Genomic DNA, 25,246 nt, shown 5'->3' with positions numbered 1-25,246 from the left:
ACCAGAAGCAAAACAATTTGTGCCATTGTAAAAACAATGCATTGTTTAACAGACATTATACAAAAAAACTAATCTAAACATTGGTCACAAACTCCTTAAGGGTCGCAGCTCTGCACAGTTTAGCTCCAACTCTAATCAAGCACAGCTGATCCAACTAATCAAGGTGTTCAAGACTACTAGAGACTATTAAGCAGAAGATCTAAATCCTTCAACTAATGACAGCAGCAGCACAAACCCACTGCAATCCCACCAGTGCACTGCCAGAAATCCTTTTCCCTCTGAAATATCATTAGAGTTTTGTGTAGTAAAACAACATAAGCATCAAGATCAACACACATACAGTATATAACAGAATCAGTCAATTAAGCATATAGTTTATATAAAATAAAATAAAAAACTCCTGTCACATGTACACAGCAATGTTTCCAAGAATGCTATGCAGAGCTCCAGCTTTGACCATGGTGGTTTCTTCATCTCTTTTCCAAATCAGCTGGAAAATGTAAACCTTTTCACTGTCTGTACACTCAAAAACATTACTGCTACTCAAACTTTTTTAGAATGAGCTGAAACAACACAATTCTTGTAAATTTTTTTTGGCCATTTTATTTGTTTTCTGTTCAGTCCACATAAATTTGTAAACCATTAAGTTAACTGAAGCGTTTTGTCTTGGGACAGCATGAAGGAATTGTGTTGGTCCAACTACCTTGGGATTTGTTATTCCTAGCATGCTTTGCATGTGACAGAATTAGGAGAGGGAAACGTTGACAATAAAAGTAATCTTGGGTGTTTAAAGTTAATAAGACTAGTAAGAGTTTAATCTTCACTTTAGTTTGAAGATTTAGATTTTCATGTAATGCTTTGAGTTTTGAGGTTTCCACCTTGCCGAAGCACCCATGCTTTGGGTGTTGGCAGCTTAATTAGCAATAATGCAGGTTGTTGCTTTGCTCAGTAAGCAATAACTGTCCTAAAATTAGTTCTGAGATTAGTCTCAATCCACTGTTCATGTTACTCATGAAAAATTAAATATATGAATATACTCTTTTAGTTAATTTAAGATCACTTTACATGCAGCTAAGAGACTTCGTAATGTACAACACCTAATTGACACACATGATAGGCTACTATCTGACCTTTGAGTTAAAGTTGAATAAAAACACAAACGTATTTAGACTTTTATTAGATTAAATCATGCTGGACCATCTCAATTGCATTTATTTGTGTAAATAGTTTGTTTTTTACTTGGTGCTGAACAAATTTTTTGGATCAATTAAATTGAGTTTATCAAAGAGTTATTTTTTTAAGTGTAGCCAACTGTCCAGAGAATAAAATTGTAAAGTGCACACAAGTGCTTGGAAAAGAAACTATTATGACTTAATATAAATCAAAGATTTTATAAATATTAACAAAAAAAAAAAAACGGACACACTTTTCATCCTCTAGATTAGGTTCTACTGAATGACACTAGATGGCAGTAGAGTAGTTCAGAATAAATGTAATAGCTGAACATCGCCTCTTCTCTCTTCTGAGTCGCTAGATGGCAGAAGAGCTCGCTCCAGTGACAAACTAATAACCCCAATCTGCTTTTTAGCATTAAGGTCGCAGTTAGACTTTCATTTCGACAACACACATCAAGCAAATTCATGCCAAAATCGATTGTTACAACACCTTCTCTTAATGTTTTGCCTTTCTGACCAGGGGGAAATATAGCACTTCCTTCATGACACACACACACACACACACACACACACACACACACACACACACACCACTGTCACCTAAAAGCACATTTCTGCTTTCACTGCTCTTTGCGCTCATTTACATTAAAGCCAGCTGCAAAAAAGTATATTTCCAAGCGCTTGGTGTTTTTGTTTTTATGTAGGCGGCTGTTGGCACTGCAAGTGTGGCCAACATGAAATTCTTAAAGGGGACCCTAATTGGAGTGAGACTTCAGCATAGAGATGCTCCTGTCGGATATTCACACAATCGGCCACCTGCACACGACACAAATTATGTGGCCGTTCAAGACGACTTGTCAACGACTGTTCGGGACATTTGTGAAAACAGGAGGACACCAATGCAGCCAAACCGGCTCCCGTTCATCACAGTATGTATGCCTGCCTCTAGAGAGTAGAGATTTTTTGCTTCTGACTTTGAGGACATTATTCGTATCTTCATCTTTTTGGTATTTTGATCGCTTTTGTTATTTTTTATTTCAGTTAAGACGCGCTTTTAGTTAATTTTATTTTATGTCTTCTTACACGAAACTGTTTAGATTAAAACGTTATTCAATATTTCAATCATGTGTACCCTGGTGGTTTTTGTTTGAATATTTTTTTGCGCGTATTATTATTCTTTTTGTTATTGTTTTTGTGGAAAAAACAAACAACTAGGTTGATGTTGTTTATTTTCCATGCACTTTAAAACAGTGGTCTGAAATTGATATAATTTGACAGTGCACGCGACTCATTATTTAAACATAACATAGTCTATATTAATATTTTATACTTTTATCTTATTCTTTAATTCTCTAGTTTTATTATAGTTTAGCAAGAGAAAATAGGCTTCATATTTTGTTTGCATGTGTGTAACCAGAAATACCACGCACGGCTTTCAAGTGCGCGTAAATAAGCTATTAGCCTGGTTTACCTTGTTACAGCTATATAATAATTAGGATACATTTTTAGAATGTAACAAAGTTAACAATTGAAGAATAGGCTACTTAAAATTATAAGAAGGAATAATTATTATGAGTTGTCCACTAAATATTTTTGTACTCTTCTGGATTTGAGTTAATTAAGAATATTCAACTATAATACTAGTAGCTAATGTTTTATTACTAATTTTAATTATATAAATTATACAAATAATAATAGGCCAATTATTGTTTTTAAATGTAGGCCAGTCTATAGTTATTAATAACTAATATTAATAATACCAAATGATTTAATAATAATAATAATAATAGGCTAATAATAATAATAATATTAATAATAATAATAGTCTAATTATGATATTATTTGTACGGCTTTGGCAAATATATATTTTTTGGATACGAAATGTTTGCACAAAAAAGAGAAAAGAGAAATGTTCCGTTCCATTTGAGCCATTATTTAGATTAGTCTTGACGTGCTGGCAGATTTATGGTTCCCTCTTATCGATTTGCGCAAAATGCTGGAAATCACTGCGTTGCTAAAAGCAAGCCGCTGAGTGTGCAAACGCATGATTCACGGCGGAAATATCAAGCAATGCCCCCGCAGCCCTGCACACCCTGCCCCGGCTGAACAAGTGCACCGCCAGTCCTCAGCAAGCCCGGGTCCCAAAGAGGCCAACCAGTGTGGATTTAATGGCAGTGAAAGTATTATGCGGAATCGGATTGAGAGAGATCTAGACATCTGTCAAAAGCAGCCAATAGAATGTACATTAGTAATATTGAACCAAGAAAGACGTCGGCAGATCGGGGAGGATTAAGTACAATTCATAATCTGATCACGAAAACTCGGCTGCTTGAAAGCATCCAGGCGGCCACGGCGCGTATAAAACAAAAGGGGCACAGATCAAGATGCCCTTCTGCGTGATGTTCACCACACAACCACTAAATGGACTAATGCCAGACTGTCGCCTAGATTTCCTCTCAAACATTTTCTGTGCGTGAAAATGCGTAAAGCGTCACTTTTCAAAGCACGTTCTTTTCAAAAACAACGCTTTATCGGATGGTTTAGTTTTTGAGCTGTTTATATATTTATTTCGATAGCCTACTAATATGTCAATTTTCTTAGTTCAGAATCGATCTAAAATAAACTATAACTAATGTTAAAATAGTTATCTAGTTTATATATATATATATATATATATATATATATATATATATATATATATATATATATATATATATATATATATATATATATATATATATATGTATGTATATATGCAAAAACTCTATAAACAAATAAATCGAGCTGGCATCAGAAAAAAAAAAAAACTGGTGTCAGACAATGGACAGTATATGCAGGATAGACAGCAGACCGCAGAGAGGACAGCTAATCTGATCTAAATATGACGGGGCAGTGGGTTGGTGGGATGGGGTTGGGTGGGGGTGTGTGGGGGGTTTAATTATGTTGTTGTTTTGCCTTGCTGTTCCCCCCACTCAAAAAGCCCTTGTAATGAAAAAAAGGTCCATGAGAATAATTGAGATAATTATACATATTTATGTGTTTTGGGTTTCTTTCTGAAGTCAGCCAAATACACCCTATGAACATGCGCCTTTATTGTTACACCCACTCTGAAAAAATCTCTAATAGTCACATTTTAGACAACGCTACTAAGCTACAAGGACTTGTTTAGTGTGACTTGCTTGTTATTGTAGATATTGACTTTTTTCTTAATAATTGTGAATGTTTAATTGAATATTAAACTGTTTATTTTCCTCATGAAGCAAACACTTTTGAAACTAAAGAGCCTTTATTGGCATCAATGGTTTCATGAAGAAACGTTAACCATCTTGGAGGCGCACACACTAACATTGTCTTTCTTTTTTCTTCTGAAAATACAATAAGTGTCATGTGCATTTGTATATAAGCATACTCATTTGCATTACAGAATAACATCACCCTCGCTGTTATCAACCGGGATTTTTTCTTTCTTTTATAATAAGATGCTGACTGCATTTAGATCCACAGCCGTGAGGAATTTAGATTATGTTGTACATGTTTAAGCCGATGAGGAATCCAAATGTTATGTGTGCATTAAGAGCTGCTTAATGTAAACACAAACAAGCCAAACATCTACAGTACATCAAACTAAGCCGGATACTTTAGTCAAGCAGAGAAGAGATCCAAAGCCTATTAAATCAGCGAGAAGTAGCCATGAGTTTAGGCAAATCCATCTATATGATTGTTACCTTAGGAATGCTCTGTTCGCTGACAGGAGACATATCAAGAATCAACCATTTTTCACTGTCAGCTGCTAATGTGACTGTCAGGCTTAGCATTGCTATCTCTTATCCATCTTAAAGTGTCTATATAATTTATCCCCAAAGATGGAAAACGGTAGATTCTCATGATTTCCATACTTGAAGCATCTCATATAAGAATTGTACATTTTAGCCTCCTTTGTGTGTCAAATGACAAAGGCAACAGTGACAGTTCCTTAAAGCTGATATGATGAATAGAGCAAGAAAAAGCGTGCGCGTGGAAAACACAGAGAAAGATGGCTGTGGCTTTGAATGGTGATCACCTTAGAATGACCTCAAGATTGTTTTCGTGATCTCAGCTCTTCAGAAAAGCTGCAGTGGGTTTTTGGCTTCATCAAAACATCTCACACACAATGAGCCTCAACAACATGTGAATGGCAGTGGGGTCATCACGCGTTGTTACAATGGTACATTTTTATCAACAGAAACAGAACTGGTAGTATTACCAGTAATTAAAAGGAAACCGAATGAGACATATTGTGTCCATGAACTGAAAGAATTGTGATCAAGATGACTTTGGTTTACAGATTTTTCTTTTTCTTTCTTTTTCCTTATTAAATGAAATAGTCTTCTGCAAAAACACAAGATAGAAACCAGTAGCCAGTTTATCTATTCATTCATGTGTGATCCATGCTTTAGGATTATGTATAGGCATAATAAATAAACAAACCGATAAATAAACAAACAAATAAATAAAAATGCAAGAAAGTTAGGACTAAAGTAATCCAAAAGTAGTCCAAAAATATGTCTTGTACGAAAACAAGTACTACACTTTTTATAATGTAATTTGTAATTAACAACTTACTTACCACTACTGTATATATATATAGATAGATAGATAGATAGATAGATAGATAGATAGATAGATAGATAGATAGATAGATAGATAGATAGATAGATAGATAGATAGATAGATAGATAGATAGATAGATAGATAGATAGATATGTATGTATGTACAGTTGAAGTGAGAATTATTAGCCCCCCCGTTTAGTCTTTTTCCACAATTTCTGTTTAACGGAGTGAAGATTTTTTCAACACATTTCTAAACATAATAGTTTTAATAACTCATTTCTATGAAATGATTTATTTTATCTTTGCCATGATGACAGTAAATAATATTTAAAAAAGAAAAAAAAAAATCAAAGAGGGTGAATAATTCTGACTTCAGCTGTATATTTTTAAGATTTTAGTCATATAATGACTGATTATTCTAACTATGGCTCTCATAGTCCAAAAAGGACTAATAAAAACAACAATAACATAAATGTGTACTGCTACAGCATATTACAAGTCTTATAAATCCACATAATTGCTTTGTGGGAGAAACTATCTGTGTCATCCGCCTGAATCACTTGTACAGTATTTTAATTGTTTATTTATTTATGTATTATTATTATTTGACATTTCTTTGCTAAAAATCAACTGGATATGGGTGTGTTCATTTGCACAAATGGTAAAGGCTGAGTAAATAATGACAGAATGTTAATTTTTGAGTGAACTCACCCTTTAAAAGACGGTAAAATCCTGATAGATTAGTCACAGTTTTGAAAACCACAGTTCTTTTTACCTCATTAAATGAAATAGCCTGCTGACCGATAAATAAAAGAGAGACTTTGCTTGATGACCAGTAGCTAATTCATCAAAGAAGTTTCAGATATTGATTATGTCTGAAGAAGCAGACTTGAGCGGACGTGACTCGCGAGTGTCAGAGGAAGGCTAATCTTTCTCCTCTGGATAATTAGTTGACTTGATTATTATTCACACAGATTAATTGATTGCCGTTGAGGCTGAGGATAAATAAATAACATTAGACTTTGTAACTAACTCATGGGTAGGGTCACAATGTTTATTTTATCAAAGCCCTGTGCTAGTTCCAGTATAATTAGATAAACATTAAGGACTATTATGCAAATCCTATATTTTTACAATGAATCACAGATGACATATGCTAGTAGAATGTAATTCAGTATACAGTGTATTCCTACAAAACACATTAAGCGCTTACTTTAGGGGTGTCCAAACTTGGTCCTGGATAGTTTAGCTCCAGCAGGTTTGAGCTAAAATACGCAGGACACTTGCCCTCCAGGACGAGTTTGGACACCCCTGGCTTAGTCCCTTTATTCATCAGAATGAACTGCCAACTTATCCAGCATATGTCTTACACAGAGAATGCCCTTCTAGCTGCAACCCAGTACTGGGAAACACCCATACACACTCACATTCACACACATACAGTACGGCCAATTTAGATTTTCCAATTCACCTATACCGCATGTCTTTGGACTGTGGGGGAAATCAGAGCACCAGGAGGAAACCGGAGGGGAGAACATGCAAACACCACACAGAAATGCCAACTGGCCCAGCCGGGACTCGAACCAGTGACCTTTTTGCTGTGAAGTGACAGTGCTAACCACTGAGCCATCGTGTCGCCTAATATTTCATTTGATAACAAATTAAAACATTTAAGTGCAATCACAAAATACTCTTTAATTGTTGTTGTGTACACTGTAAAAATAACAATCAACAAGTATCATAACTTATTAAAGTTAAACCAAGGTCTTTAATCCAAGTTCTTTCCAAAACTTGTTTTTGAGTTATAATCTGTTTTAAGTCAAAGCTAATTTTAGTTACAATACTCCTAAGATTAAATTCATTCAACTAAAATTTTGAGGCAACCAGTAATTGTTTAGAGTGCATTTCCAAATCACTAGATTTTACCTATTTGTCACTACTATGTATTTATTATTATTATTATTTGTGTGTGTGTTTCACCTTTTATTGATATGAAAGAGACTGAACAGGAAACCTGTGAGTTTGAAGCTGTTCAGCATGAGCTCCTATACCATGGGTGTCCAAACTCAGTCCTGGAGGGCCGGTGTCCTGCAGATGTTATCTCCAACTGGCCTCAACACACCTGCAGGGATCTTTCTAGAAAGCCTAGTAAGAGATTAGCTAGCCCAAGTTTGTCTGATTGGGGTTGGAACTAAACTTTGCAGGACACCGGCCCTCAAGGACCAAGTTTGGACAGCATTGTTCCAAATGTTGATGCACTAACCATTACATCATTATGTATTAAATAATCAACAACATTAAAGTCTTTAAATCTATATTTCAAGGATGTCTCTATTTTTTGTTTATCTTGGGTGGAGTAATGTTGAGTGTAATGTTTTCAGAAAACGTTCTATAATTAAAAAAACTTTAGCAAAAAACAAATTCTGGCTTTCTCTTAACTTCCTCAAATTAAATAGTTCAAAAACTAAGGTTTTGCTTGTTGGGACCAAATCAACACTCTCCAAAACTGACAGCTTTTCTCTTTCAAATGATGACTGTTCTATTTAATCATCTAAACAGGTTAAGAGTCTGGGTGTCATCCTTGACAGCACCCCATCTTTTGATTCTCACATCAATAACATCACCCGGTTTGCTTACTTCCACCTACGCAACATTAACCCTCTCCCTTCTCTTACCCGCATGCCACTGCTGTTCTTGTCCATAACTTTGTCACATCTTGTTTAGATTACTGCAACTCCCTTCTCTTTGGTCTCACTCATAAATCCTTCCATAAGCTTCAGTTGGTCCAGAACATCACCAGATCATCACCAGAACCCCTTCTTCTCATCACCTCACCCTTGTCCTGCAGCAGCTTCATTAGTTACCGGTTCATTTTTGAATTGATCTTAAAATCTTGAAGTTAACATTTAAAGTCATTCACATTCTCACCCCTTCATATTTGTCTGCCCTCATCCACATTTCTGTTTCTTCTCACACCCTGCGATCTTCTTCCTCCCTCCACTTGTCTGTTCCCTCTGCTCATCTATCGTCTATGGGCAACAGAGCATTAGCTGCTCTGCTCCGTGGCTTTGGAACTCACTACCACCTGCCATCAGAAACATTGACCCCCTCACATCATTCAAATTAAGACTCAAAACCCACTTATTTAAGATGGCTTTTAATCTTTAATTAATTTTATCTGCACTATTGCTGTGTATATTTCATTATTTCTCTTGTTGTGTTATTGCTCTTGTTTATTGTACGGTGTCATTGAGTTGAGGCGAATTCAAATGAAATGTATTTTAATTATTATTAAATTTTGTGCGATCAGTAATTCACATAAAACACATACAATCGCCCATAAGGCATTATTTCACTCATATTTTGATATTTTATTTTCACATTATTTGAAATCTTAAAATATGCTTTTCTATGTAAATACTTTTGTACACCAGATCTGACACAGACACCCAAATATGCACTTTAACATCAAACTTATACAAAATGGAAATGAAATCAGATGTAATGCAGCAAACTTGAACAGTTTGGTTTAAATTGTGTTCAAATGAGCTCATTCGAGACTCAAAATATGAGAATAACTTTCTGAGCACTAAAAGGTTATAGTCTGGTGTGCTTCAATCTTATGCATTTGCATTTGTCGAGTGTTTCCCTCATTTGATTCAGAATCAGACCATCAGACTAAGTAGAAAATTCTCAGCAAAAAAGACTGATGTGGTTGGAAATGGTGTTTGGTTAATGCAGAAGCACTATTACTGCTGGGGCAATTATGTATATGCGCACAGGACTGTTGAATCTGAAATGTCAAATGGAAGACTGGATGATGGTGCTGCGATTTACTGATATCTGCTTCATATCTTACTCTTCAACTCAAAACTGTGGACATCTGTCTTTAATATCTGTATTGTCATATCAATAAAGGTAGTAAATGAAATCACTTGGTTTCTCAAGATAATGTACAATTTAAATAGAATATTCGGCATTGCATCCATCTTCTAAATGGAGTATTTATCATTTAATGAAATGCTCAAATACTTTGCGTTGCTCTTTTATAAATAAAGACAAATGTTTATTTACAATGGACTTCAAATGCCATGCTGTGGCAGAGATCATTTATTTACTAAATATCATATGCATGCTTTATGTGTCTTGGATATCTATAACAAACAACAGTATTAGGGTTGTATTAGACTAATGGATGGTACATTAAGTCCGGGTGTATGCATGTGTGTGTGTGTGCTGCTGTCTAGTCTCAAAGCCTTGTCAAGCAGCAGATGAAGGCAACAGCTGGACGTCAGACATAACAACTGGCCATAAGAGCAGTGCTGGGAATCAACACTGTCTTCATCTTCTCACATGAGAGTTTGGAGGTGGTCTACAGCTGGACGGTCACTTCATGTAGAAACAGTTGGTTTTTAAATAATTTTTTGCTGCATTTTAATTTTCTAATATAAAATATTTAGGGTGATTAATTATAGGGGTGTCTCATAACTGACTTTAAATAATAAACTAATTTGCTTTGTTTTTAGATAGCTCTCTAACTACACTGTAAAAAAATCTATACATTTTCTTAAAAAGGTGAGTAGACCCGTTGTAACTTGAGGGATACTAAAGTTATAGTATTCCCCAAGTACACCCAAAAAGAACATTTATTCAAAATTTACTCACGAGTGGTTTTAAAGCTTTGAGAGTTTCTTTAGTTCGTTTAACACAAAAGTAGATATTTTGAAGAAAGCTAAAAACTTGTTACATTGACTCCCATAGTTAGAAATAAAACAAACAAACAATATAGAACATGTTGAGGGTGAGTAAATAATGAAATGATGAATTTTCAGTTTTGGATTAACTATGTCTAAGTTGACAAAGTAATTTTATTTTATTTTATTTTTACAATTTTGCACAGAGTTCATTTAATAATTTCAAGGGAACAGGTCTACTCACTTTTTAAAGTAAACTAATCACTAATCACTAATTTGAAAGTGTGTTAGATTTCTGTGAGTTGTGGGGAAATTTCATTGTAACATTTTTTGGAAAGTAATTTTTTTTATGGATTACATGATTACAAAGTGTTCACACATTGGCAATAAATGGTTGATTATTTGCTAATTTTCTTCAATTGTTTTACCTCTTTTAAAACAAAATATTAACTAAATATTTCTACTGTGCACTTTAAAAAAATCAATATAATAATTTTTTTACATCAAGAACCTATCCAAAAATAATCAGATTATGTTAAATAGTCTGTTTTACATCATCATTGACTAGACTTTTCACTTTTTTACCAAGCGTGAGCGCTCTTTCTCTCTCACACACACACACACACCATTATTTAAATTCTTAAAGATATATTAAGCTAATAAAGTACAAATCTCAAACGTGATTTTTTTTCACCTTAAGTCATATGGTTGCTTGACATGTATCATGTCAAAAAAATATTCTTTACTGCAGGTGCCATTTACACAAATGCAATGTCATTTTAAATACCACAAGTTTTATTATGCTTTTGTCCGGCATGCACACTACTTAAGCATCTTCTATCTGTGAAAATGGAGCAATTTAAAAAAAGCCATAGACCTGGTTTTATTTTGGAAACGCTGGTGTTGTGTTTCAGTATAGATGGCCTGAAATGCAAACTTTTGAAAACAGAGGCATGGCTACCACAATCATTCTTTAGCTGGTTTTCTGGATTATAGCGCATCCTTGATTCTTCAAACTTCTTTTATATGACATATATGACCATTGACCTATTATTATGACTAGGCCCACACAGAATCTGCGAGTGCAGAAATCTGCAGATTTCCACAGATTTTTAGCCCATCATGTCTATGCATTTACTTGTGTAAATACGTGTAAACTTAAATGTATTCAGCTATTAATTAATTACAAATAATAAATTTTTTTAAATGGTGTTAAACATTTTTTAAACTGCTTTTATTCTAGCTGAAATCAAACAAATAAAATTTTCTCCAGAAGAAAAATGATCAGACATACTGTGAAAATTTCCTTGCTCTTTTAAACATCCTTTGGGAAATATATATATTTAGAAAAAAAAAGAAATTCAAAGGTTGGCTAATAATTCTGACTTCAGCTGTATATGCATGCCCAGTGAACATGAATGGTCATATCATTTTTATATTTCTAAAACAGTAAAAATGCCAGTCTGAAAGAGGATGATTTTCATTTTAAAACAAAAACGTACTGGTGTAAATGCAGCCATAGTGAGCTGCCTAGAATATTACTTCCACAGTAGTTTCTCATGCAAAATGTCGAGGAGTCGTGGCTGGAGCAAAGCTGAGGGTGAGTAAAAGGTGCACAGAATCTTCATTTTGAGTGAATGTCCCTTTAAAAGACATGTTTAATCCTGATAGATCAGTCAAACCTTTATCAATGTCCAGTTGCTTGGTTCCTGGTAAATGAATGTGCGAGTGTAGCCTGATAAAGAACAGACATTCTCCTGTTGGGGGAAAAAAAGGACTCTGCTTCTCACCTTTGGCTTCTAAAGCCATGTTAGAAAAACTTGAAGCAATTGCTTTAAGGTGCTGAAATGACATGCTGACAAATGTTATGTTTAGACTGATAGTTAAGAGAGTCTGTAAGGGGAGCTGGGTCTGTCCCTCTGAGGATGCTGGAGGCAAATTTACAAATGGACTTTTCCCCCAATGACAGCTTTTAAGTAAAGGCTACATCAGTAAGTCTGCTGATTGTCTCCATAGTAACTGCCATAAACGAAACACCTGAAGATAGCGAAGGATTACCAGGCCTCTTCCTCTCTTGCTGCTTTAAAGTGGACCAAATTAATGACGACCTGCGCAGTTGCCCTGAGAATCTCTTGCTAAACTCTTGAGAAGTCTTGCCTTGGGAAAGTCTTGACATACACTCTGTAGCAGATTGTGAGAACAAAAAACAGTGTTTTTTTAACTTCACAATAACAATCCAGAACTGTGGCTAGTTCCAGGGTTTTTAATTAAGCAACTTGAAACAACTTGTTTTATTCTGTTTACTACTGATGACATTTCTTTAAAATATAAACAGAAATGCTGTCATTCAGAGCATAAAATTATTATAAATAAATGATAAAATAAATTATAAAAAAACATCAATGTAAAAAATATATGATATAAATTATAAAAAAATGTATAATAAGTATAATTAATATCATAATATTTGAGTAAGTACTACGTACTGTTTCATTTTATGATGAAAACTATATACATGTGAAGACATTTACCAAACATTATAAATACAACGGACTAAATTTCAGGGTAAAGGTGTTCACCCCTAAATGAAAATGCTTTTATTATTTACTCATCCTCTTGTCTTTCAGAGCACAAATAGAGAACAATTTAATTTATTATTATTTATTATTATTATTTAAAGGTTTTTATAAGGCTCTTATTGAAATACTCACTGGAAAAATAATTGGGTGTTACTGGAGGGTATTACATAGTTATATATATATGAAGAGTTCAGATAAAAAAACCTAAACTGAAACAAAAACTGAAACAAAACCTCTTAATGCCATCTAAGATTTTCTTCAAAAATGAGCATTTTTATCAGGCTCCTGTGTGTAGGTTCAGTAATTTCCATTTTTTTGTCACAGAATAAAAACATTAAAACGTAATTCTTGTTTTATTCTGTCTACTACTGATGGCATTTTTTAAAGTTTAAACAAAAATGCTGTCATTCAGAGCATACAATGACATTCATGTGCCATGTATTCATTTATGTATATGTGTTTTTTCCAACTGCTTAAACACATTTTTAAAACAGCGTCACCTTCTTTCAAAAGTCTACACACAATTTTCAAAACTGCACACACAAAATGCAAAATGCCTCACATCTCCTTCAAAATGTAACACTGCATTCAAAATGCCATAAGCACACGTCTGAATGAAGCATTTGCATCAAATGGCAAACCCTTTTTTTCATAATAGTAAATCTTTGGGTACACCATGTAAACACTGTTGTTCTAAATCTAAAGCTCTGTGCTCTGTCATTGGCTTAAAGCTACATTTCAATACAGTGTTCTTTGGTGAAAGCTAACAGAAAGTAACAGGTACACTGTAAACACCAATGACATGTAAAAACAAACTATTTATTAGGCCAAACATTACTGTTGCATACAGTAGCATACAACAAAACCATATATGTAAAAGAACATATGTAAAGAAAAAGTATATGCCCCAGAATACAGTTAAGAACACAACTGTATGTGTGGGGTCTGAGGAAAAAAAGTGTCCATTGCCTGGAGAAGCATCATGCGGGTATACTGTAGGGCTGGCCATCATACACTTTACAGAGCCAGGCTGAGAATAATTCCTCTATTCTTTTCTAATTTACTATTTAGAAAAGGTGAATATGTGTTAGGCACAAAACTACAAATTGTGGACGGGTGTTTTTTTCGGCCCAGAACAGCCCAGCGTCTCGTCACCTTTGGCCTAGGCTAAAGCAGTTAGTGATTAGTAAAAAAAAATTGTTTCCACATTAGAGCAGTGTGTGTGTGTGTGTGTGTGTGTGTGTGTGTGTGTGACCTGGGGAATAGGTGTAGTATTTTGTTTGGTTGTGTTTGGAAAAGGAAAGCCAGTGGCTTCCTGTTAGACATTTGTGTTTTAGGTAGAGTTGTGTATAAAGTTTTTAAAAAAAAAAGTGTTTTATGCAATTGAAAACAAGTTCAAGACTGAGAAACAGCTTCTGGTTTTGGAGATTTGCTGTGTAGTTTTGCATTTTAAGTAAGATGTTTCAGAAATTGTGTCAAACCAGTTGGAAAAAAAACCGTCAAATTTCAAACAAACATATGTCTAATATATCCAATGAATCTTGCAATTTTTCAAAGTTTCAAGAATTTATTATAATGTTTTTTTTCATAAATGTATATGTGTATGACTTTTGCTTATGATTCTTGAGGAATTACAGTAAATCATCGAGGTTCTATGCAAAAAGAAACCTTGTATGCTCGTTACAAAACTAAATAAATGAAGCACATATATATACTACAAATACATGGTAAGGAATATTTAACCTTGAAGAAACGGCAGAGGTTCTGAGGTGCAGCTGAAGAGATACTAGTGTTGTTGTTTTTTTCACAAGTGGGCTAAAAGGCTTCCTGCCATGCAAAAACCTTCGTCTGTTTGTCAGGCCTCATGAGTACAAACTCTGACATGTCCCTGACTCTGACCACTCATACAGCTCTTTAAATATCCCAAAATACATTAGATTGTGTTTATGTTTATGTGCCATTCCAGGCAAGACTGGATGGATTAGTTGGTCATAGTACATTGATGTTTCATAATCAAAGCAGCCTTGCTAAATACTGTGCTTATTTAAGTTTTTTTTAAAGCCAACAAAACATGGTGGAATATCTTTTTTCCTGCTATTATTACAAACTACATGAAAAACTATGGAGCTAGATCAGTCTCAAAAATGATACATTTACAAAATAAAATTCATACATTCACAGCACAATTCACATTTACAAAATACACACAATTCATGAATTCACAAGTAAAAATCAAAAATAATTTTGCTTCATGAATTGGATTGTTGTATTTTTGAATTGTGTTTTGAATTTACGAATTGGATTTGTGTATTTTTGAATCGTATTTTGAATTAACAAATTGGATTTGTGAGTTTATGAATAGTGTTTTGAATTTATGAACTGGATTTGTTTATTTTTTAATTACGTTTTAAATTTCTGAATGGGATTTGTGTATTTTTGAATCATGTTTTGTATTTATGAATTGTGTTTTGAACTTATAAACTGAATTTTGTGGATTTATGAATTTTATTTTGTAAATGTAACATTTTTGAGACTGATCTGGCTCCATAAAAAACAGCTTTTCACAAGCAAAGAGTAGTACACAAAAAATATATGACAAAAAGTAATGATTACAAATGTGTTTTGTGCTACTTTAATTTATTTTGCTAATTTAATCAGGTTTCAACTTCAGCTAAGTTATGCAAAGCTTAATTTAATATTTTAAAGTCAGTCTGATTGATATAAGTTATGTAAGTTAGGTATACTAGATAAGTTCATTTGCTTTTTTTTTCTTTTTACAGTGTACGTGAATTATCTGACGGTTTATAGTCTGTTATTAGTGTAAAAGGAATGTTTTCTGCTTATGATACAAGAGGCATTGAGTTTCTAAGCTTAATTAAATAGTTTGTAAAAGGAAAAACCTGACATGAAGATGGCATAATCTACAGAAATAACCTCACGAAAGTTCATGATTTTAAATCGTAGTTTACAGCAGTATATCTGTAAGTGAAAAACAGCATGCTTTCAACGCAAATCAAACTAAATCAGTATACACCAATGCCGATCAAAAATCCCAAATCCATTAGCAACCTCGTGGCCCACTACATAATGAAAACACACGCTCACTTTTGCCAGAGTCAGATATATAAAAAAAAACACCACTTCAAGTCTCTCGGGACAAGAAGAGCCATTTCGTGTCTGGCTGAAAAACAGCATTGTGGACATTTGAAATTATTCTTTAATTAAGAGATATTATGTGTGCCACGCATGGAGATATTTCCATAAGCACCATTGTGGATGGGTGTAAACCAAACTATGCTGGAGTGAGTGCATTGCAATTATTCCGAAGGTTAGTTGTAGCACAGCAGGGTCAGCATCATGGCTGGCTTTCTTTTCAAACCGCCACTTTACATGAACTGTTGCCATGATCTGAATTGCAATTAAAAGGAAGGCCCTAAATCACAATGGATGACTGGTATGTGTTGATGGAGTTTCTGCACTGGCACGATACTTTACATGTGACGTCACATGCTAAGTGTGCCCACCTGGGAGGAAAAACATTACTTTATTCTACTGGCTTTCATTTTTGTCTGGTTAATAATAAGTATTATTAATATAATAATATTTGATTAAGTAGTGATCCTTTTTTATGATGGAAACTATATACATGTGAAGAGATTTACCAAACATTATGAGTACAACTAACTAAATTTCATGGTGAAGTTAAAAGTTTGCCCCAAAATGAAAATGCTATTTAGTATTTACTCACCCTCTTATTATTTAGAGCACAAATGAAGATCATTTTAATTTATTCTAAAGTGTTAAACTCTTTATAGATTATTACATAGTTTTTTTTTTACTATATATATATATATATATATATATATATATATATATATATATATATATATATATATATATATATATATATATATATATATATGAGGTACAACTCTTTGCCCAATAAAGGGTTAATGTATGTTCTCTGTAATCTCTGATGCTTTAAAACATTCATAAATAGAGTTTTAAATCTTTTAAATTTGTTTGTTCATTCATTTTTCTTCGGCTTAGTCCCTCTTGGATCACCACAGCGGAATGAACCACCAACGTATCCAGGATATTTTTTACACAGTGTATGCCCTTCCAGCTGCAACCCAGTACTGCAAAACATCCATATCCACTAAATCACACAAACACACACACACACACACAATGACCAATTTAGTTTACTGAATTCACCTATGTCTTTGAACTATGGGGGAACCAGAGATCCTGGGAAGAAACACATGCAGACATGGGGAGAACATGCAAACTCCACAGAAATGCCTACTGACCCAATCGGGACTCGAGCTTCTTGCTGTGAGGTGACAGTGCTAAGTCACCAAATTAGTTTATTTTACTTACAAAAAAAATCCACAATTTGTGATGGTGGAATAAACATTGTCATTTGTCTTTTATACAGAATGGACAAGCACATTTATTTTCTATATGCTTTTGAATTTGCAAAGAAAATAATAATAATAAACATTCTTCTTTTCTTTTCTGATTAGTATCTATTCACCATGTCTAAACAACTATATATTTACAAAAAACCAAAAAAAAAACAAGACAATTTTACTTTTGCTAGTGATGGTCCAAAACTCTGGAACAGTCAACCACTGCATATAAGACTTCCTCTATTTCAGCCTTCAAGTCTGCTTAAAATAATTATGCAATTTTCTCTTGCTTTAATATTCTTTGATCTCTGCCGTTATTGTTGCTTTTCATTGCAGTGTTTCTAAATTTGATAATATTGTTTGCTCATTCAGCCTTTTTAATTCTTGCTGTCTATTGTACCTCTTTTGTGCCTTATTATTATATTATAGCACTTTGGTAAAATACAGTCGTTTCAAATAGTGCTTTAAAAATAAACATTGTATTTTTTATTGTATCAAATGAAACATTCAACTGGACTCAAAGTTAACTGTTAAATCTAAAGCACTTAAAGTCTCAAATAGTATTAAAATAATGCACTTATAAGTAAACTACTTAAAGCACATTCATTACATTAATAAAAGTGATTAGTTACAAAAGGGAGTTAAAAAATTCCTTTTATAATGTGGAGCTGTTACACTAATGGAGTTTGCATGTTCTCCCTGCGTTCGTGTGGGTTTCCTCCGGGTGCTCCAGTTTTCCCACTGTCCAAAGACATGCGGTGCAGGTGAATTGGGTAGGCTAAATTGTTCGTATTGTGTGAGTGTATGTGTGTGTGTGTGTGTGTGTAATTGAGAGTGTGTGGGTGTTTCCCAGAGATGGGTTGCGGCTGGAAGGCCATCCGCTGCATAAAAATGTGCTAGATAAGTTGGCGTTTCATTCTGCTGTGGCGACCCTGAAATAATAAAGGGACTAAGCCGAAACGAAAATGTAATGAATGAATGAATGTTACACTGATTTTTTTTTTTACAATTATAGTGCCTTTGTTTAATCATTTTTCTTTTTTCTTTTAAAGCAGTCACCTAATCTGATGTTACGATGTATTAGACTTCTGTAAATTGTGGGGATTTTTCTCTGACCAAACAACATTTTCTACAGCTCTAACACTATGCCCAATATACCTTGGTCAGTTAACTTTACATAAAAAAAATAAAAAATTACTTTTAAAACACTTTTCACACATTCAAAGTCGACTAATCGCTTTAAAGCAATATTTTTACTCACTTTTGTAAAAGTTAACTTAACACTTTTAAACTGTAGTAAACTTATAGCCCACTACACAAACAATACTACTAAGTATACTTATTTATACTTTTTTTAAAAAAATGAGAAAACAGAAGTCATTGCATTTGGGAATGGAATTAGGTTCTCAAGGTGAATGCATACCTCGGCACTAAGGGTCAAACAACAAAAAATAAGGTCAAGAGTCTCTGTGTTACTATGGAGTCAGATCTGAGTTTCAACAGTCATGTCAAAGCAGTCAGTAAATCAGCATACTATCATCTCAGAAACATTGCAAGAATTAGATGCTTTGTTTCCAGTGAGAAACTTGTTCATGATTTTATGGCCAGCAAGGTGGATTACTGGACTGGCCTTCCCAAAAAGACAGTCTGACAGTTGGAGCTCATCCAGAATGCTGCGGCCAGGATTCTGACCGGAACCGAAAAATCAGAACGCAACACACCTGTACTCAGGATTTTACACTTGCTCCCAATTACATTCAGAATAGATTTTGACATATTATTACTTAAGTATTCTAATATTGTTATAAAGTATTATTACTAAATGTCCTAGGACCGCAATACATTACAGATATACTCACTGAATACAAACTCAACAGATCACTCAGATCTTTAGGATCAAGTGAATTAAAAATTCCAATCAGCCTTCAGTTACTACACCCCCTGCTGCTGGAATCAGCTTCCAGAAATAATCAGATGTGCTCCAACATTAGGCACATTCAAATCAAGACGGAAAACACATCTGTTTAGCTGTGCCTTTACTGAATGAGCACTATGCTACACCTGACAGATCGCACTATTGTCTGTCTTTTTTTTCTTCATTTTTAAAAAAACCTGTTTTAACACATTTTACTCTGTTTTTATCTGTTTTAATAATTTTTACTTTCTTGTTTATCTAATTCTTGTCAATGTAAAGTACTTTGAATTGCCATTGTGTATGAAATGTTCTATATAAATAAACTTGCCTTGCCTTTGCCTGAAAGGACTTTTGTTTTTCTTTTGTAAGATGTGAAATTGACAGGTCTGCACTGCATGTTTTGCCCTCCATCACTCAGGTGACTTAAAAAATAAGAAACTGTTGTTTTATTACACCTAAAAATGTACTTTGATATCGTTATGTAGATTCCTCAGCTATTAGAAGTGCTTCAAGAACAGGAATGTTCTCGTAAAACACAATCAATTTGTTTCCTGCAGGAGGGAAGTGAACACGCTGCGGGTCCCTGTAGGTGCTAACCAAACATGAGTCTTTTCCTGAGCAGCACCTGGAGACTCAACAGACCCGGCGTTTGTGACACGCTGTTGCCCATGGCTGCCTTCCAGCACTGCTTCTTCAGGGATCCCAGCATGTAGAACAACCGTCTCACAATTTTCAGCCACGCGCCGCTTGAAACTTTAATGCCGACACGAGGAGCGAGGCGTCCAGAAGCGAACAGGGAATACGGACAGTAATCCCAGCTCCTGTGAGTGTTGTACGGGACGCATTGGAGGACGTGTATGCATTAGTAGTGCAACACAGGGAGTGATGACTGCTTGACTTAATTTCTCATACTTTTTTGTGTTGTTTTGCCAGATGACAAGTTTCATACCATCTGCTTGCTTTCCCCTGTTAATAAGTTCTCCAGGCCAGCTGAGAGCCCTCTCAATTATTTAGTACTGCGGGGAAGCTGTCGGATCCACGTCCATGCTTCTGTGTCCATCTCTGTGAGAAAAGGGGAAAACTCGAAGAGCAGGTGCCTCACACTAGTGGACAGAAAACACAATAATTAAAGCATATAAATCAACAATATTCTTTGTTTATAAATTATAACCTGTCAATGTGATCTTTAAAATTTAGAAGTATTCAGCTCTGAAAATGTAAACACTTTAACACTATTCTCTGGAAATGCCATAAATTGGTGTGTTTTGGGTTAATGTGTTTTATTTTATACTGTCTTTTACCTGTTTCTTTGGATATATTATGTATGGGCTTAAGTAAAATGTTAAAATATAAATTCTTAATACTAATATGGATTTCTTAAAGTATTGTGTCATATAAAAATGAATTTAAACATGTTTTAAAACAAGTTTAATTCGTTTTATTATTGTATGTGACAACAAATAGTGCTGTAAATGGCAACATTTTATTGTACAGACTCGAAAATTCTCAATTTCTCTAGATTTATGATTAGTAAATATATAGTTGTAGATATAATTACAATTTTAGTTTTATTCTATAAATTATTGATGACATCTCATCCAAATTTACAATAAACAGCACTATTTGTTGTCACATACAATATAATAGTACAATAACACATACAATAATATATAAATAAATATATATATATATATATATATATATATATATATATATATATATATATATATATATAAATATATATATATATATATATATATATATATATATATATATATAAATATATATATATATATATATATAAATATATATATATATATATATATATATATAAATATATATATATATATATATATATATATATATATATAAATATATATATATATATATATATATATATAAATATATATATATATATATATATATATATATATATATATATATATATATATATATATATATATATATATAAATATATATATATATATATATATATATATATATATATATATATATATATATATATATATATATATATATATATATATATATATATATATAATTATAAGCCTCCCTGAATTATTATTATTTAATAATTTTTTTCCCAGGTTCTGCAGGTTGCAATGTCCAAAATTTTGCTTGCCAATCTTAAGCCAATTGTAATGGTTTGTTTTGGTTTATTTGGAATTTCCCCAACTAGCGCAGAGCTTGGGGGACCAGAGTGAGTGCTTCAACTTGGCCCCCCCTGGTCTCTGTTTATTTTTTCCCCCAATTTCTGTTTAATGGATAGAAGACTTTTTTTCTAAACATTTTTAAATCATAAAAGTTTTAATAACTAATTTCTAATAACTGATTTATTTTATCTTTGTCATGATGACAGCACATAATATTTTATTAGATATTTTTCAAGACACTTCTATACAGCTTAAAGTGACATTTAAAGGCTTAACTAATTAGGTTAATAGGCAGGTTAGGGTAATTAGGCAAGTTATTGTATATCAATGGTTTGTTTTGTAGATTATCGGAAAAAAACTTACCTAAATGGGCTAATAATTTTGACCTAAAATGGTTTTTATAAAAATGTAAAACTGCTTTTATTCTAGCCAAAATAAAACAAATAAGACTTTCTCCAGAAGATAAAAATATTATCAGACATACTTTGAACATCAGAGCAACATGTGCTCTGTTAAACATCATTTGGGAAATATTTTAAAAAAGGGAAAAAAAAAAGGGGGACTAATAATTCTGACTTCAACTATAAATATATATAAACAGTAAAACAAAACTAGTGAAACTATGATTATTCTGCATGTGGTCTCTTAATTTTTTCCAGAGCTATAGTACACATAAAAAAATTGCAATTTATTGAATAGATAAAACATGCACTCAAAAAAAGGATGCTTGCTATTCATTCATTTATTCATTCATTCAATCATTTATTTAGGAGTTGCCACAGCGAAATGAACTGCCAACTATTCCAGCATATGTTTTACGACTAAGCCACTGTTTAACCACTGAGCCATCATGTCACATGCTACTTATTCAAAGTACTTTAATATTTGTTGAACCAACACAATCCTTTTTTTTTTTTTGGGACAACTTAATTGCTTTAAGTTCAATCAACTTAAATTTGTAAAAAAAAAAAAAAACATTTACGTTAATTGATTTTTGTTATGACGACATGAAGGAATTGTGTGAGACCCTGTATGCAAACATCTAGAATAAAACATCTTTCTAATGGTCCTCATTTTGAGTAACCAATGCATTATGTTCTATTTACTATTTAGGAGATTTCATCTACTGTGCAATGTACAGTTCAAAAATACAATTTAAAAACAAATAATAAAGCACCAGTTGCTTTCAAGGTTTTTGATTGTTTACTGGTTCCCTCCATTCATTTGCCTGACAGATCTCAAGATGAGCCACAAAGACAGTTGACCTTTAATATAACCTCTATTAACAAGTAATTTGCCAATATAAAACATGTACACAATAGAAACTTGCAGTGAAACATACAAGAAAAAATATATGATACTATAATATAATATAATGTAATTTGTTACAGTATAATGTAAAGTTATGGCTAAAGCATTTTAAACAACTGGAGCCAACTTAAAAGGATGTCATTTTTCACTTAAAATGCATTTCTAAACCTTTGAACCTTTGTGGATGCCGCTGTCACATGATGGAGTTGAATTTGCAAAGAGAATTGCATTTTCATATAAAGCCCAAATCTTCATCAAAGGTGTTACTGTTGCGTTTGACATCTCATCAGTATTTCCAAATAAATATTCATAGATGATGTTCTTAATGTGAAAGTGGATTGAGAGTGATATGAACACTGCACCACTCTAAAGTCCTCTGCCAGGATCATCACACACGCTGCCAAGCCCTTTATTGTATTGGCTCTTGCCGTTGTGAATTGTGATCTGAAAATGGCGCTGTAAAAAGCCAGGACCTTTGATGTGTTGTGCTAATTTGATTACCATATTACACTCTTCTGTTTGCATGCACTTTGCCATGCGAAGCCCATAAAAGCAAACACTAAACTGCCTTTACATGACAGTGAAACAACACACAAAGGATGACTAGTAGAACTGAATGAAAAAGGAAAGCAAAACGATGAGAATGGATGATGAGAAAGGTTTATTTTGTTGTTGTTTATGCACGTGTTGTATGCTTTGAGGCTAATTCAAACTAATACAGCAAACATAAAGTCAGAACTGTTAGTTGTTAGTTATTGAGAGTGTTTGTTGGCGCTTACAGAGGCAGTATGAAAAATTCAGTGTCTCAAATCCAACGATAAATGTCTCAATCATGAAAATAAGTTAAAATATAATCATTATAGGCTTTAGTTTTGAGACCACGACCTTGAGGTTATTAGCCTTTAATTTTAACACCACAACTTTTTTATTTTTAGCCTTTACTCTTGAGTTCATGTTTTTCTTACCATTCGATTTTAATATTGAGGCCACACCCTCATCACATTCAACTTTACTATTAAGGCCACACCCTACCCATTATTTAAATTTAACATTGAGGCCAAGCCCTCCTCGCATTTAACTTTACTATTAGGCCACACCCTACCCAATATTTAAATTTAACATTGAGGCCAAACCCTCCTCGCATTTAACTTTACTATTAAGGCCACACCCTACCCATTATTTAAATTTAACATTGAGGCCAAGCCCTCCTTGCATTTAACTTTACTATTAAGAACACACCCTACTCATCATTCAACATTACTGTTAAGGGCACAACCTATTCATTATTCAGACCATGCCCTCCTCATCATTCAAGTTAAATTTTTAGGTCACAACTTTCATATCATTAACGTAGACTAACCTTGTTCTGTACACAGCGATGTTCCTTACAGATTACTTTTTAATGGCAATCTCTAAATAAATACTTATGGATCCTAGACAAGCTATATGTCTGTGTAATCTTTATTTCTCAGTTTCTCACCCTCGAGCACAAGAGAGACCCTCTTACCATATGTTTCTGAGAAAATTCAGTAAGTTTTCTACATCCACCTAATGCGCTTGAAATTGACAGAGGGCAAGCTAAAGGGGGGAGGGGGGAAATTTTGCATTTGCATTTAATTTATGCATCACACAGTATTACAGTCTTTATAGAATAAATATTATGTTATCACAAATTGTTATATAAAATATCTTTTGTTGAATAAATGCTGCGAAATATGGATATTTAAACATCAGTTGTGGGTGATGACCTCATAGCGCAACTTTCAGTCAGAGAGAGCCTGAGAGACAGGCTGCAAACACTGTTTGGATAATCTTTGTGCAGTGATGATATTCATAAAAGCCAAGTTAGCATTAATTTGCATTCATTTAATGTTATAATATTTTAAATTGTCATGCTGTAATAAAATAATCATGATCGGAAAATCAAATCAAAGTTATATCATTTCAAACTTTCAAAAAAAGTTATTAAAAATACCATAATCTATAAGTTTAACACAATAGTAGTATATTCCGACATTGGTTTTTAATAAAACTTAAAACTATTTTTTATCAGTGAATTGCAGTTATGCGCCCTGTATGGAACACTATTTTAACTCTACGGAACACTGCTCACATCTATCATCTTCCATGCACATGCGTAGGCGTAGGCCATCTTTTCTCAAAACCTCTAGTCCAAAAGACATAAATCAAAATTTAAATTGTGAAATATATTCACCCAGAAAATGATCACACAAACATGCTTTTCTGGTTTTCAATGACGGAGGAGTGCTCACTTGAGTGCGTTGAATAGCGAAAAATGTATGGAACATGGTTAGAACATGGTTTTACGTACACGTTTTACGTACACAAACGTAAAAAATTATTTGTTTGCTTTCCTTAAAACAGTGAGTAAA

General features: G+C 33.4%; 2 long non-coding RNA genes across 2 annotated transcripts in view; one reads left to right on the top strand and one right to left on the bottom strand.

Annotated features, from left to right (window-relative positions):
* The first annotated feature begins 1,797 nt into the window (after nt 1-1,797).
* LOC108190098 (uncharacterized) lies at nt 1,798-20,638 on the top strand. The gene is made up of 3 exons (XR_012406209.1): nt 1,798-2,104; nt 19,926-20,191; nt 20,302-20,638. It is a non-coding gene; the product is annotated as an uncharacterized lncRNA (long non-coding RNA).
* LOC141385574 (uncharacterized) overlaps nt 17,476-25,246 on the bottom strand; it is a 100,996-nt gene continuing 93,225 nt past the window's right edge. Inside the window, exons 3-4 of the long non-coding RNA XR_012406208.1 lie at nt 19,472-20,471; nt 17,476-18,517 (exon numbers count right to left, since the gene is read on the bottom strand). This is a non-coding gene — a long non-coding RNA (uncharacterized lncRNA). The remainder of the gene's footprint in view (nt 18,518-19,471; nt 20,472-25,246) is intronic.

This window comes from Danio rerio, chromosome 5 (genome assembly GCF_049306965.1).
Source record: "Danio rerio strain Tuebingen ecotype United States chromosome 5, GRCz12tu, whole genome shotgun sequence".
NCBI classification, from domain to species: domain Eukaryota; kingdom Metazoa; phylum Chordata; class Actinopteri; order Cypriniformes; family Danionidae; genus Danio; species Danio rerio.
The sequence above is the reverse complement of the archived record's forward strand: the minus strand, read 5'-3'. Positions and strand labels throughout refer to the sequence as shown.